The following is a 15,912-nucleotide window of genomic DNA, read 5'->3' as shown; positions in this document are numbered from 1 at the left end:
GTTAAACAACTAAAGATGACTGAATCTTCTGATGAGTTATTGTTGTTCTAAATACCACACCTAACTTGGACATTAGTAACAGTATGAGAATTAGAATGGTCTACTAAAAATCTCATTTACCTATCCACTTAACAAACATTTATAGACCATCCACGATGTGCCTGGACCTGTGCTACATATCAGGTAGTCTTGCTTATTAAGCATCTCTACCTAACTTTCTACACAAATAATCCCTAAATAGTCTCAATTTCTGTATAAAATAAATCTATTTTAATATTATTTTCTCTATATCCTAACTTTACACTCTGATACTGTAGTAATATTTCAGAAAAAAATAGTTATACTGAAACCATATTTGGAAGTCAGGAAGAAGAGAGATGCAAGATAAACAAGAAGACCATTCCGGGCTTCTAGAGTAGCCTCTTAAGAGCATATGTACTCATCTTTTCAAATCCATCATTGTTTTAGTATGGGTTCCCCAGGGAACAGACTCTGAGACAGGAATTCACATGTAGATACTTTCTTGAAGAGTGCTCTTGGGAATGAGATTTGTAAGGAAGTGAAGGAAGTAGAATTGGGCAGAAAGGGAATTTATTGATAAATTGTGTCACAGTGACAACAGGGGACTCAGAAGGTCACACAGGATGTTCTAGAGCTACGATGACTTTTCATATGTGCCCAGAATTGAGGGAAAAAGACTAAGGTCCTTGAAACCCCACAATGACTAGTCATTGGATAACAGGGGTGCTCCCAAGGAGGCAGCACGATCTTTTGCAAAGGAAGTCCTTTTGGTTAAAGGCAATTGCTAGAGAGGGACTCAACTGTGAGCCAAAAGCAGCCAATATACCTGAGAGCTAGGGAAATAAGTGGCTAAGCCATGAAGGAGAGACCTGAGCAGTGTACCACAGTATCTACTACAGTGCATCCTTTGCACAAACTGGATCCAATTACTTTGTATAATAAGTTTGCCCAGTTGAGAACAGCTCAAATGTTCTCTTTCACTGGTGAAACTTAAAAGAGAAAAGTTAGTGGGGAAAAAATATAGCCTCCACTACTGCTTCTGATCTTATAGCCACCATCAATACGCATCCTCTCCCTCTTCCGTAATCCACTCTAGATTCCCCTCACCCTCAGCTAGAACACTGCTGATATAGGTGGTTTACCTGGTGGAGTGAACCAGAGTTTTACCCCTGAAGATTCTGAGTCCCTGGTCACCATGCCCTTCTCAGACCATAACTGCTCCACTCATACACATATCATCAAAACTTGCCAATGTATACCAAGTGGTGTCCTCAAGGGACACCTGGGAGCAAAGTGTATTCTTCTGGCCCCCATTCTACAAAAACAGCCTTTCCTCTCCATGGTGATCAGGGTTAATTATCCTTGCTAGCAGACTAACTTCTTTCCTTGCTTGCTGTTCTCTTACCACAAGACCCTTGAAGGGACCAGGGAACATCCACAGCTTCAAATTTAATAAGATTCATGCTGTGTCTCGTGGTAGATGCATCCTCCCCCTCTGGGAAACAAGAGCTCTAGTTCCTCAGAACCTAAAATGTGGGGTTGGGAGGCACAAATTCCCCAAATGGGTTACTGGGAATAGTGATAAGTTGGGCCATTCCTACTTTCACGTCTTGATTCCTGGTCTCTTGAATCTACATCCTTATAATGATATATAGTTACCTTTGAGTGTGTAGTATTCATTTTTTTAAATAGGTCTTTATTGGAGTATAACTGCTTCACAATACTGTGTTAGTTTCTGTTGTACACCAAAGTGAATCAGCCATATGCATACATATGTCCCCATAGCCCCTCTCTCTTGAGCCTCCCTCCCATCCTCCCTATCCCACCCCTCTAGGTTATCGCAAAGCACCGAGCTGATCTCCCTGTGCTATGCTGCTTCTTCCCACTAGCTAAATATTTTACATTTGGTAATGTATATATGTTGATGCTACTCTCACTTCACCCCAGCTTCCCCCTCCCACCCCATGTCCTCAAGTCCATTCTCTATGTCTACATCTTTATTCCTGCCCTGCAACTAGGTTCATCAGTACCATTTTTTTTAAAATTCCATATATACATGTTAGCATACAGTATTTGTTTTTCTCTTTCTGACTTACTTCACTCTGTATGACAGACTCTAGGTCCATCCACCTCACTACAAATAACTCAATTTCATTTCTTTTTATGCCTGAGTAATATTCCATTGTATATATGTGCCATGTCTTCTTTATCCATTCATCTGTCGATGGACATTTAGGTTGGTTCCTTGTCTTGGCTATTGTAAATAGTGCTGCAATGAACATTGTGACACGTCTCTTTTAATTATGGTTTTCTCAGGGTATATGTCCAGTAATGGAATTGCTAGATCATATGGTATTTCTATTTTTAGTTTTTTAAGGAACCTCCATACTGTTTTCCATAGTAGTTGTATCAATTTACATTCCCACCAATAGTGCAGGAGGGTTCCCTTTCCACCACACTCTTTCCAGCATTTATTATTTCTAGATTTTTTGATAACGGCCATTCTGACCGGCGTGAGGTGATACCTCATTGTAGTTTTGATTTGCATTTCTCTAATAATTAGTGATGTTGAGCATCTTTTCATGTGCCTCTTGGCCATGTGCACGTCTTCCTTGGTGAAATATCTATTTAGGTCTTCTGCCCATTTTTTAACTGTTTGTTAAAACATTGTTTTATTTTTTTGTTTGTTTGGTTTTTTTTGATATTGAGCTCCATGAGCTGTTTGTATATTTTGGAGATTAATCCTTTGTCTGTTGTTTCATTTGCAAATACTTTCTCCCATTCTGAGGGTTGTCTTTTTGTCTTGTTTATGGTTTCCTTTGCTGTGCAAAAGCTTTTAAGTTTAATTAAATCCCATTTGTTTATATTTGCTTTTATTTTCATTACTCTAGGAGGTGGGTCAAAAAAGATCTTGCTGTAGTTTATGTCAAAGAGTGTTTTTCCTATGTTTTCCTCTAAGAGTTTTATAGTGTCTGGTCTTACATTTAGGTCTTTAATCCATTTGGAGTTAATTTTTGTGTATAGTGTTAGGTAGTGTTCTAATTTCATTCTTTTACATGTAGCTGTCCAGTTTTCCCAGCACCACTTATTGAAGAGGCTGTCTTTTCTCCACTGTATGTGTATTCATTTGAGTGCCTCAGCTGCCGCTTTAAAATGCTATTCCATTGCTCTATAAGGTCAGCAGCTTCTTGGTAGACAACATGTGCAGTAATGTTGCACTTTCTTTGCTGCAAAGTGAGTCACTTAGTCCCATGTGATGTTATGTGGAATATCGTGTCAGTGTATCATGACTAGTGATGTTGGCTAAGGCTCAGTGACAGGAAATATAAACACATATCCAGAATATGTTTTGATTCCATCCTGGACCCACTCTGTGCCTCAGTGAAAGCTAACATTTTCCAGTCACTTATGAATGGGCCACAGCATTATGCCCAGGTTTTAAGAATTATGAGATGTAATAATTTGTCCTATACTTTGGAGGGGTTGCCCCCAGCAGGCCACAGACCACTCTCTAGGTAAAAATTTCATTGACATAGTGAACCAATGAATTGTTGTAGGATTTAAATTCACCTCTAGGGATGTCATGTTCTATAACCATTTGTAATGATCTCTGTGAGTCAGTACACAAACACAAATACACACACACACACACACGCGCACGCACGTCTCAGTCCTTGCCACTCGTTACTTTGCTTCAAATGGTTAAGTGCTATAACCTGCTCTCTATTACTTCAGAATCCTATCATTTCCATTGCTATTAGGGATCCCAGTTCTGTAACACCATCTATCATCAGCTGTGATCTACAGAGGAGAGCCACAAAGATTCTCAGTGATACTGGTTCCTTTCACCAGAACATTTCTTACTGCTTTGGAAAATGGAGAGGCCTCTGTACTCACAGAGTACATTTCTCTAGCATGCTCACTTCTCTGTGTCTTTTGATTTCTTCTTCCATTATCTGCCATGGCAACTCTGGCATTTCTACATCATTTAGTGTGGACCATTGCCTTCTCTAAGTTTCTAAGAGTCAGCTTAGCTGCATTTTAGTAGCATTTCCCAGGGTCCTTGACAGTGCTAAATCTTATATCAAAAGAGAGTACTTCCATATCAATAAACTACTCATTTAACCTAATGTTCTGTTCTCTCTTGATTCAGTTATCCCCAGAATCCAGGCCCACATATATTCTCCAGACTCCTGCTAGTACATGTTGGCTAAGTCCTTTCTCTTACAGAGTAAGCCCACAATTACCCTGCTTGAGTTATTTTGATACTTGACAAGCGGAGAAATGGAGGATAATGTTTGTTGCCTATATCATCTTCAAAAAGAGGTGGTGTGCTAGTCTTCAAAAAGGAAGAGTGGGCCACTTCCATCGGTTCAGAGAGTTCAGGGAATGCGAGGATTCAAGGTTTCCAATTGTGTTGACCCAGATATCCCCATCCCAAACCTCAAGATTCCACATCTTCCCAAAAGAGTCTTGACCTTGATATAGAAGGCTTGCAGGGTTGAAAAGAAAGCATTCTCTGAAGCTCTACTTCCCTTATAATTAAGTCTTAGGCCTGATTCTCAATATATTCTGTGCTCCATCTGCAGAAGATGTTATCTACTCCTATAGAGTTTACCATTCACCTTACTCGACAATGAGCAATAAACCTGGGAATCATTATTACCCTTAACATCTACACCCCTAAATTTTTGAAATATTGCAATTCCCTTCTCTGACTCAACTTCCTCCTCCTACAGCTGGACCTACTAATCCTGCTCTAAACTCAACATAGTTTAATGTTGAGACTATTATCCCTCCTTGATTTCATTTCCTTCCCTATCCAGTCTAAATTTCATTTCTTCTCTTAGAAATATTCACAAATCCCAGGGCCTACCCAACTTTAATCATAACAAATTCTCTGATCAATCCTGGAGAACCACAATGTTTTTTTTCTTATTTTTTTCCTCTGGACTATTGCACATGCTGGAGAAAATTCACATAACAGTAGAGATCAGCTACAATAAAATTTGTGATTTCCACCTTCGATAACTCAGTGTTTTCTGTCTACCTCTGTCCTCATCAATTTCTCATAATTCTCTTGTCAACAGAATAAAGTTGCTTCAAGCCAAATCTAACATGATTAAGCCCTCATTCTTAATTAATTAAACTCCCTTCTTTGTTAAAAAAACTAAGAAGGGAGTTTCATATTTTCTGAAGAAAAATAAAATACCAGAAATGAGCACAAAAAGAAATAAAAAACTTGAATAGACAAATGAGTATTAAAGAAAAAGAAACTTTAAAAAAAAAATTCATCCAAGACAAGACAGTTTTATTTTGGGAATTCTACCTATTTAAATTAAACTCCCTTCTTTGTTAAAAAACCAAAGCAAAACAAAACCTGAGTTCATGTGATATTTCCTCCTTCAATTTCAGCTTACCTCCTAGGTATAATCTATAACATCAATCCTATCTTCCTCAGTGAGAAAAACATGTTTCTGTTCTTCTGCTCACCAACATCTCCATCTATGATTTTTATTTAGGAGCTTCCTAACAATGACAATAATAGCTGTTACCTACTGAATGTTAACTGGGTGCCAGTCATTAGAATAAGCACTTTAATTGTAACATTTAATCTTCACCATAATCCTAAATTATCCCCATTTAATAAGTGATAAAACTGAGGCTTGTACGTTCACACAGCTAATAAAACATAAATCTAAATTCAAACCCTAGTGGTCTAGTACCAAATAACACAAGATTAGCATTGACCAATACTGCCCCTTCTCTTGTTTATCCTCAATCTATTCTTGTCCTCTTATTCCTCTTGCTCTCTAAACACACTCAAGTATTTTTATCCTAAAACTACCTTTCTTTAGTCTTGATTTCCCTTCAAACCACCCTCTAGCTTCTTCCATTCCTTTATGATCAAGCTCCTTAGCAAATTAAGATAATTTACTTTCTGCCTCTAGTTTCTCACCTCCAATTCACTCATATATCCTCTGCAGTCTGCCTTATTCTCTTATCATTCTAATAAAATTGCCGTCAATCACTTCCTTGAAAACCAGTAGCCTCCTGTCAATCCCATCCTACTCAACCTCTCTGTGGTATTTGATTCTTCTCTCATTCTAGAGTCTCCTTTTCTTGACTCATGATACCATTCTCTTTGGCTTTCCTCTTTCTTCCTAAGTCTCCTAATTCTGTCTTATTGCTTTTTTTTTTTTTTTTTTTTGCTAAAATATTGGCCTCCTTGCACTTCTTTCCCATTATCCCTCCCCTACATGCACCCCAGGACAAACACTTTAAAGAGCTGAGCACTGTCCTGAAGAAGCTTATTAACCAGTTCACTGAGCTATACTATACATAATACTCCAAACACATTTACAGAACTTGTAGTGACCAGATATAAATTACTGTACAAAGCATTATGGTACATTAAGTGTTTGAGGAAGCACAGGATAGAAGATTCAGTTGTTAAGGTAATACATTAAGGTAGATTTCTCAGAGGAGGTATATGTTGAAAAGCTGAGGAAAATGAATTCTCTGTCTCATCTACTTAACTTGGAAAAGATGATCATGCATTCTTCCTCATCCTCAAAGAAAGCCAAAGAAAACAATTCAGCAAGCTGCTTAAGTAATCAATCCTGTGTGCTTAATGATCCTTCAGCTATTTTAATTTAGTCATCCATGAAATCATGAAAAAAATGTCTGGTTAAGTTCAAATTCATAGTCTTTACCATCACTTTGTACATGATCCACATCAGGACCAATTAAATAAAATTGGCTTAGCTTTTATCAAATGCTGGAATGGATAGATTTGAAGATGCTGAATATTCTTTTTATAAATGACTTACTAATGTGCTCAAAGCCATTCTGTGGATTCCATTTTCCCCTCCTACAGGCCCCACAGCCATAGCATCATTACCATCCAGAGCTGGTTCAAATCCTTACATGACTTTTTATTAGCAATGCAACCTTCTGCTTACTACTTGAATTGAGTCTTCATTTTTTCATATACATGGTAGAGACAATTATGTACACATACAACAATTAGGATATTGTTGTGAGAATTAATGAGATAATTTGTGTGAAAGTACTGAAAGAGAGTACTCACCAAAGGATGGTCCTCTTTCCTTCCTTCCGTTTCCATCGCAAATCCAGACTACTTTCTTTTTGCCTGTTTTATTCTTCATTTATAGCAAATAAAGCATTAGTTTTGAAAAAGAATTTTAAAATCAGGTTGTTTTCAATTTGTTGGCATTATGAATGTGCAGCAATATGCCTTGCACCTCTCTCTAGCATACTGTGTTTGACATTCCCAAGAAGACTTAAATACATATATCTTATGTTGAAGTCACTGTGTGCTATCACTGTAAGAGTTATGATAGAAGTAATTATAAAGATATTGCCAATCTATCACTATGATGGCTCTGCACACTTTCCTGCTGCTTATTCTCTCCTTTCCATTCTATCTAAAGAAATATTATATGGTTCTTTTTAGTATAGAGAAGGTAGTAAAAAATTAGAAATCCAAATAGGAAAATTTGCAAGGAAAATTATGCATATTAGAATTCAATGGACATTAAAATTTAAAAAAAATATGTGTTGTGGGAGTCCACATAAAATATGGAAAAGACCTTCACAGATAAAATAATAAAGTTAACAAAATGTCTCTAAAACCCAGTAAGAATAAGATGTTATGGAGAAGGCTTAAAATCTCGGTAGCCACTGAGACTTTAAGGTAGACTAAGGTTAATTTAATGATAAAATACAGTGTTTCTTGGGGAAAGAAATAATGAATGTACATTTTTCCTTGTCCACTAAAAATGGCTATATAGGCTACGCTGAAGAAATTGAGATGTTCATTTTTCTAGAAGAGAAAGAAATGGATTTGAAGGAGATCAATATTGCTTGAAGAGCAGAAGAAACATGTAACTTATAAAATCAAGTCCATTTGGGATTCATTCCAATGGTGAAGGAAGGGGCAAATATTAGGAAAAATCTCTACCAGCTATATTTCATATCTCCCTATGAATTGGGATGGGAGCTACAAAGTTACAAAAAAATGAACATAATTCTATATAGAAAAGCACCTTTAAAAACAGTAATGAAGGTTTGATTACTTTTATTTTCAGGGAGCAGCAGTGTTATAGAATGTGCTAGAATTTTTTTCAGACCCATTTTGTCTCGCGGTTTTCATTTATTGGTTCTAAATGGTATGTCTCCTTCAACAATTTCTAAATTTTTAAAGTTAAGATTACTTTGCATTTAAGATGCTTTGGCAAGGACTCTAATGAGAATTTTAAATCTGTGCAAAATCTCTTGAAGTTCTAAATGAGGCCATCAAAGAGAACATTCACCAGATGGAACCAGTGATTGATCGAAAGCCTGGAGTGTTACTTTTAATCTCGTTTCCCAGCAAAGAGAAATTTTGCAGAATCTTCTCTCTTCTTATAAACTAAAATACATAGTTAAAATAGAGGCACTATACTTTAGGTATATTTACAGAATGGAAAGTAGAAAAATCTTGTGCCACATCCCAAGAAGAGATAGGATACTCTAAAGACAATGTGGATACTTGCAGTTCTTTTTTTAAAAATAAATTTATTTATTTATTTTTGGCTGCATTGAGTCTTCGTTGCTGCGTGCGGGCTTTCTCCAGTTTCAGCGAGCGGGGGCTACTCTTCGTTGCGGTGCATGGGCTTCTCATTGCAGTGGCTTCTCTTGTTTCAGAGCAGGGGCTCACAGGCTTCAGTAGTTGTGGCATGCTGTGGCATGCGGGCTCAGTAGTCGTGGCACATGGGCTTAGTTGCTCCAAGGCATATGGAATGTTCCCGGACCAGGGCTTGAACCCGTGTCCCCTGCATTGGCAGGCGGATTCTTAACCACTGCGCCACCAGGGAAGTCTCAGGGTTTCTGTTCTGCTGTTACTCCTAGGTTCATTTTTCACTGCTGGATGGAGGGCAGTGCCCAGAGTTCTCATGCCCCTAGGTGATGGCCTGTGTCTGAGCCTAAGATTGCTCACCAAGATCTACGATTACCTTTGATTCCTTGAGACAATGCTAGACTGCATTTCTTAGCTCCTTTCCACCTAGGCAGGACTTTTCCTCACTCTCTCCTTTCCCCATGTACAGCTAGAAAGAGTCTGAGTGCTTGATTTGTCTCATGGATATTAAGCTTTTGTGTAAAAGATAAATAAGTTTTTTTGTGTGTTAAGTCCCCAAAATCTTGGGTTTGTTGATTATTGCAGTTAGCCTAACCTTTTCATACCATATCTCCCTGAGGATATTGCACAAACACACAGAATAATTCAATGGAGAGGAAATTGTGAAATACAGATGGTATCTGTCTGAGCTAATTTCACAAGTAAAATCTGCTTAAAGATTTTTAACATTCCTAGTGAGAACAATGACTAACTCCATCATTAGTATCTGTGATGGTTAATTTTATATTAACCTGTCTATGCCACGGTACTCAGGTATGTGGTCAAACACACATCTGGATGTTTCTGTGAAGGTATTTTTTTTAGATGAGATTAATATTTAAATCAGTAGACTGAGTAAATAACCCTCCATAATGTGGTTAGGCCTCGTCAAATCAGTTGAAGGCCTTAAGAAAAAGAATAGCCTACCTTGAAGAAAAGGGAATTCTGTTATCAGACTGCCTTTCACCTCAATTTGCATCAACTTTTCCCTGGGGCCCTAGCCTGCTGGCCAACCTTACGAATCTTGAGCTTGCCAGCATCCACAATCACATAAACCAATTCCTTAAAATTCTTCTCTCTCTCTCTGCCTCCCTTACTCCTCTGTGTGCGTGTGTGTGTGTGTTAATTAGCCAATGTCAAGTAAAATGGCATATTACATTCATTTTAGAATTAATACACTTGTCATGGAAATATGTTTAGATTTTCTTCATGAGTCCTGCTACTGTTTTTTGTATCACAAGTGTATCTCATCTTTTCAATTATAATTATAAACAATAATGACTTAAAATTTTAAAAAGGCTGCCCCTAGAAGGTTCAAATGGAAAAACACATGCACATGAACTTGAGAGTAATCACTCTATTTGAAAATTGCTTATTGGACATTTGTTCATATTGGTCACTGTGTTAGGCACAAGGAATATAAAACTTAAGGGGGAAAAAAAAGGGGGGAAACATAGTTCCTGCCTATGGCAAGTCATATTTTCCAAAAAAAGCAGTAACAATACCTTCTAACCTTCATTCTCTTCTTACTGTGATTTTGATATTCCTCCCATTGGGAGGCAGAGTCTATATCTCCTCCCCTTGAACCTGAGTCAGCTTTTGCCTCAACAAATACAGTATGTCAGAAGTGATATAATTTTCAAGGCAAGGCCATAACAATGCCATCCATGTTCTTCTGCCTTGCTCTCTTGAGACCTTTGCTCTGAGGAAAGCCAGATGCCATGTAAGCAGTCCAACAACCCTGATTACTATGCCGAGCCCAAAATAGTTCTCATGGAGAGACCACATAGAAACATCCTAAGAAAATGTGGAGAGAGGAGAAACAGAGAGAAATTCAAACAGTTCCTATCTGCTCCAGCCCCCTGTATTTCAGCTCCATCCACTGACTGACTAAACTACATGAGAGACTGTGATGAACTGAATTGTGTGGTCCCCGCCCAATGTTCATATGTTGACGCCCTAAACCCTAAAGTGACTTATAAGGAGATAGGGCCTTTAAGAAGGTAATTAAGGTTAAATGAGGTCATAAGGGTGAGGCTATAATCCAATAGAACCAGTGTCCTTATAAGAAGAGGAAAAAACACCAGAGATCTCTCTCTCTCTTCATGTGTGCACAGAAGAAAGACCATGTGAGAACACAGTGAGAAGTCAGTAATCTGCAAGCCAGTAAAAGAGGCCTGACAAGAAACCAACTCTGCAGGCACCTTGATCTTAAACTTGTTACAGCAGTCTGAGCAGACTGATACAGAAACTGTGAGCCAGAACCATACGGTCAAGCCCTCTCCAAATTCCTGACCCACAAAAACCATGCAAGGTAATAAAATGATGAACCTTATTTTAAGTCACTAAGTTTTGGTGTGATTTGTTATGCAGCCACAGATAATTGGGACACTGTTCTTGAGGCACTCGTCAGTGAGATAAAACACATAACTAATTATACATCAAAATGCCATATTAGTTATGTATCAAATTCTATGAGCTAGGAAGTAAGCAAAGGGAGAGCAGAAGATATTTTTGAACTGGAAATTTTAAAATAGTAAATAGTTAACCAGAGGTAGACCTAGGATGATAAAAGCTTACATGGGTTTGAACTGGGAGATGGTAGGTATCACTGAAGGAGATATCACTGAGATATACTATGAACTGAATTATGTCCCCCAAATTTCATATGTTGAAGCTCTAACCCCCATGTGACTGTATTATAGATAGGGGTCGTTAAGGAGGTGATTAAGGTTAAATGAGGTCATGAGTGTGGATCCCTGTCCAATAGAACTGGTACCCTTATAAGAAGAGGAAGAGACACCAGAACTCTCTCATCTGCAAGCCAGGAAAAGGAACCTCACTAGAACCTGATCATTCTGGCACCTGATCTCAAGCTTCTAGCTTCCAGAACTGTGAGAAAACAAGTTTTTTTTGTTTAAGCCACCCAGTCTATGGAATGTTTTTATGGCAACTGAGCTAATACAGGTGTCTTCATACGTTTTTCAGGACTTAATTAGATTGGGCATCAAACCCTTAGTATATGTGGAGAAAAAATGAAAACATGTGTATCATTTGCTTGATCCACACATTACTCTATGAACAACTTCAAAGCTAGAGTTATGTTCACTGAAGTATTTCTAGCACCTAGATCATGATCATGGCCTATATCTGAGCCATACAACTGCTAAAGGAAAGGAGAAGGGGAAGAAAGAGGAGTTAGAAAACTGAAATCTTTCAATGATATAGAACCTAATACCATCTGGTAGAATCTCTAGGATAACCCAGGGAAAGCAACCTTCCAGAGAGAAAAAGTGGAACAGATCACTTCATGGAATGGAACCTGCCAAAATGGAGGAAGCTTCTATGAATCTTTGGGTTAACTAGTGATGGCAGTGTGCAAAAGGCTGATTTATTGCCTGTGCTTCAGGACACTCATTCTCAAAACTTTCTTCCTACTCATTATTCCCCAATAATTATTCAGTGCTGCTAGAATCATTTGTTGTGACCAATCTAGGGTATGTGGCCTCCCGCTAGTCTATACCTTGCTTTCCGACCTCCAACAGCTCTCTCTGCTGACTCTAGCGTTACTCCATAGGCCTCCCTACACTCACTGTTCAATTCTTCAATGTTAATACACATCTAGATTTGAACACTTTTAAATACAAAGAGTGTAAATAAATGCACCTCATACAAATCATTTTAAAAGAATTTAAAACTTTTTAAAGGTTGAATGCATGTGAAATAATCATTAGGAAAGAAAAGACCATCAATTGTGTACTTAAGAATTCAAAAGGGAGTGTAGGGAGGAAGTGAAAGACAAGCAGAAAAAGAAGTTCGGGTCCAAGATCTCTCAGTACAACATTTTTCTTTGTCTTTGTGATTGTAAGCACTCATTTATAATAAATGGAATCGTTAGTGAACTTACTCTAGATCCAATTTTCACCTGACGTTTTTACTGTAATCAAATATGAAAGTAGGAAGAAAGACCAGGCCAACCCTTAATGCCTGTGGGTTCTGCTCCTTTGATTCCGTAACTTTAGGGCAGATTTGGATTTGCCTGTTTGATAATGTATAGGGTTTCCAAGGGGGGAAATTTTTGAACTGGAACTTCACTTTCCTTTAGACTGACTATTACTTTGTAGTGGTTTGCTGCCTAATGGTAGGTGTACCTTGACCAGTCATACTCTACAGTTTCCCCCAAAGGGAGTTACTTTTTATTGAGATGGGACTAGATGTCCAAATTTACTTTTTATATAGACACATATTTCCTACTGGATCTCTTACTGGGTCTCTGCAGCAGTGGAACCTATTGGAATGTGGATTATGTATGAAGGATACATATTTCTGAATATGACCCAACTCTAAATGTGTGATAAGAGTTGAGTACTGCATTGCAGAATAAACTAGCATATTATAGTGCCCTAACTATAAGCCACATAACAACTCTCCGGTACAGACAAACCCTGAGAGAAAATAGGATTGAATCATGGATGATGAGCTATAAAGACACTACTTTCTAGCTAGAAGGCAAAACCCCTGTGTTTCAGTTAAGATAGGTGACATCTATTTTATCTTCCATGACTACTTTCAGAACCATTCTGATTACAGACCATCTTCAAAAACAACCTCAAACACTACTGGACAACCCAGGCCATAAATATTGACTGGTTGGTCTGCATTAAAAAGGTGTATAATTGGCTCAAGAGGAAAAGAACTTTTCTGGCACAACTGTAATAGATATAACTATAAAGTAATTTTTAAATTTCCACAGAGCACACACTGAAATCAAAATATTGCTTAGCAAGTGACATGTTGCATCATCTAATTCATTTTAGCGTTTAGGGTTTTCTAATGTTTACAGAGTACAATATAATCCATAGTACAATCTCATAGATGGAATTATGATCATTGCAAAGTTTGTCTCTGACAGAAATATTTTAACGTGCAACTTAGTGCTGCTTCAGGTTTATAATTATTTTTGTTCTTGAGAATTTTGCAAATGAAATTGGCACAAATTTTTGTTTATATTCCTAATGTAAGCAGATTTCAGCTTCTGAAAAAAAGAGTTTCTGCGCCCTGATGACTTCTCATGGATTTAATCTCTGTAGCACTGATATATGCTAATCTGACAGTGAATCCTTTGCAAGTTTTTGGCCCCAAACTTCATGTTTACCCTGCTCCAGTTGGACTTCTTACTGTACTTGGTTTTTGGACAAGCTGCTCACTCATTCCACAACCTCACTCCTTATCCCCTATTCCCTGACAATCTCTGAATAATGAGTGAATCTTCAATGGGTGATTGCTTTGTGAAATGAATAATTTACCTGATAATCATGGTCATCTATCAGACTATGCATTTCTTCCTAATAAGTGATTTTGCTATGTTTGCTTAAAACACGCTGAATTTTTCATGAATTGGATGAGTGCTTTCCAGCATCTGTTTATAATGCCAACTAACATTTTTTATGAGATGAAACCTTGGGAGATGGGAACAGGAAAACTGGGTGTTTAAAAAGATATATTACCTTTCAGAATGGGAGCTCTCTGTACCTGAAATATAAGAAAGTCCAGAGGTTTCAGAGTGGTTTTGCTGTTTTCAGATCTTTTGTTCATGCTGCTCAGCATACTGTGCATCATTTGCACACTTCTTGAAAGATCAGTTTGTACTTAATGCTTTGAAGAGAGGGAATCATGGGAGCTGAGTACTTATACTGAAGTATTCTTGTTGAGTAACATCTGAAGGTCTGAACATTAAATCTCCTATTTAAAAACCTAGCTTAAAGCTTAAGAAAGAAGCTAATGTGTCTGAGAGTATTAAAGGCATAAAAGCATATTTTATTTGCTGTGATTACTACTGATGAAATGAAATATTAAATAGAATGCACAGTAAAGAAATTTTAAATAATTATAAGATACAATTTATATATTTCTAAGGAAGTATTAACATTGTAAAACAATCTGCACAGTAAATTGTAGTTTCGAAAGTACTTTTAAATGATTATCATGTTTAATATACTTTTAAAAATTGGAAATTCAGAATTTTAACTTATTTAAAAAACATATTCAACCTAGAGGACCTTCAAGATGGTGGAAGAGTAAGACGTGGAGATCACATTCCAACCCACAAATACATCAAAAATACATCTACATGTGGAACAACTCCTACAGAACACCTACTGAACACTGGCAGAAGACGTCAGACCTCCCAAAAGACAAGAAACTCCCCACGTACCTGGGTAGGGCAAAAGAAAAAAGAAAAAACAGACAAAAGAATAGGGATGGGACCTGCACCAGTGGGAGGGAGCCGTGAAGGAGGAAAGGTTTCCACACACTAGGAAGCCCCTTCACGGGAGGAGACTGCGGGTGGTGGAGGGGGAAATTTTGGAGCCACGGAGGAGAGCGCAGCGACACGGGTGCAGAGGGCAAAGCAGAGAGATTCCCGCACAGAGGAGCGGTGCCGACCAGCACTCACCAGCCCGAGAGGCTTGTCTGCTCACCCGCTCGGGTGGGCGGGGGCTGGGAGCTGAGGCTCGGGCTTTGCTCGGATCCCAGGGAGAGGACTGGGGTTGGCGGCGTGAACACAGCCGGAAGGGGGCTAGGGCGCCACAGCTGCCGGGAGGGAGTCCGGGAGCTGCCGAAGAGGCAAGAGACCATTGTTTTGGGGTGTGCGAGGAGAGGGGATTCAGAGCGCCGCCTAAACGAGCTCCAGAGACGGGCACGAGCTGCGACTATCAGCGCGGACCCCAGAGACGGGCATGAGACACTAAGGCTGCTGCTGCAGCCACCAAGAAGCCTGTGTGCAAGCACAGGTCACTATCCACACCTCCCCTCCCGGGAGCCTGTGCAGCCCGCCACTGCCAGGGTCCCGTGATCCAGGGACAACTTCCCCGGGAGAACGCACGGCACGCCTCAGGCTGCTGCAACGTCATGCTGGCCTTTGTGGCCGCAGGCTCGCCCCGCATTCCGAACCCCTCTGTTCCCCCGGCCTGAGTGAGCCAGAGCCCCCAAATCAGCTGCTCCTTTAACCCCATCCTGTCTGAGCGAAGAACAGATGCCTTCAGGCGACATACACGCAGAGGCAGGTCCAAATCCAAAGTTGAACCCTGGGAGCTGTGCGAACAAAGAAGAGAAAGGGAAATCCCTCCCAGCTGCCTCAGGAGCAGCGCATTAAACCTCCACAATCAAGTTGATGTACCCTGCATCTGTGGAATGTCCTGAATAGACAA

Source organism: Eubalaena glacialis, chromosome 12 (genome assembly GCF_028564815.1).
Source record: "Eubalaena glacialis isolate mEubGla1 chromosome 12, mEubGla1.1.hap2.+ XY, whole genome shotgun sequence".
NCBI lineage: Eukaryota > Metazoa > Chordata > Mammalia > Artiodactyla > Balaenidae > Eubalaena > Eubalaena glacialis.
This window is presented reverse-complemented; position numbering follows the sequence as displayed.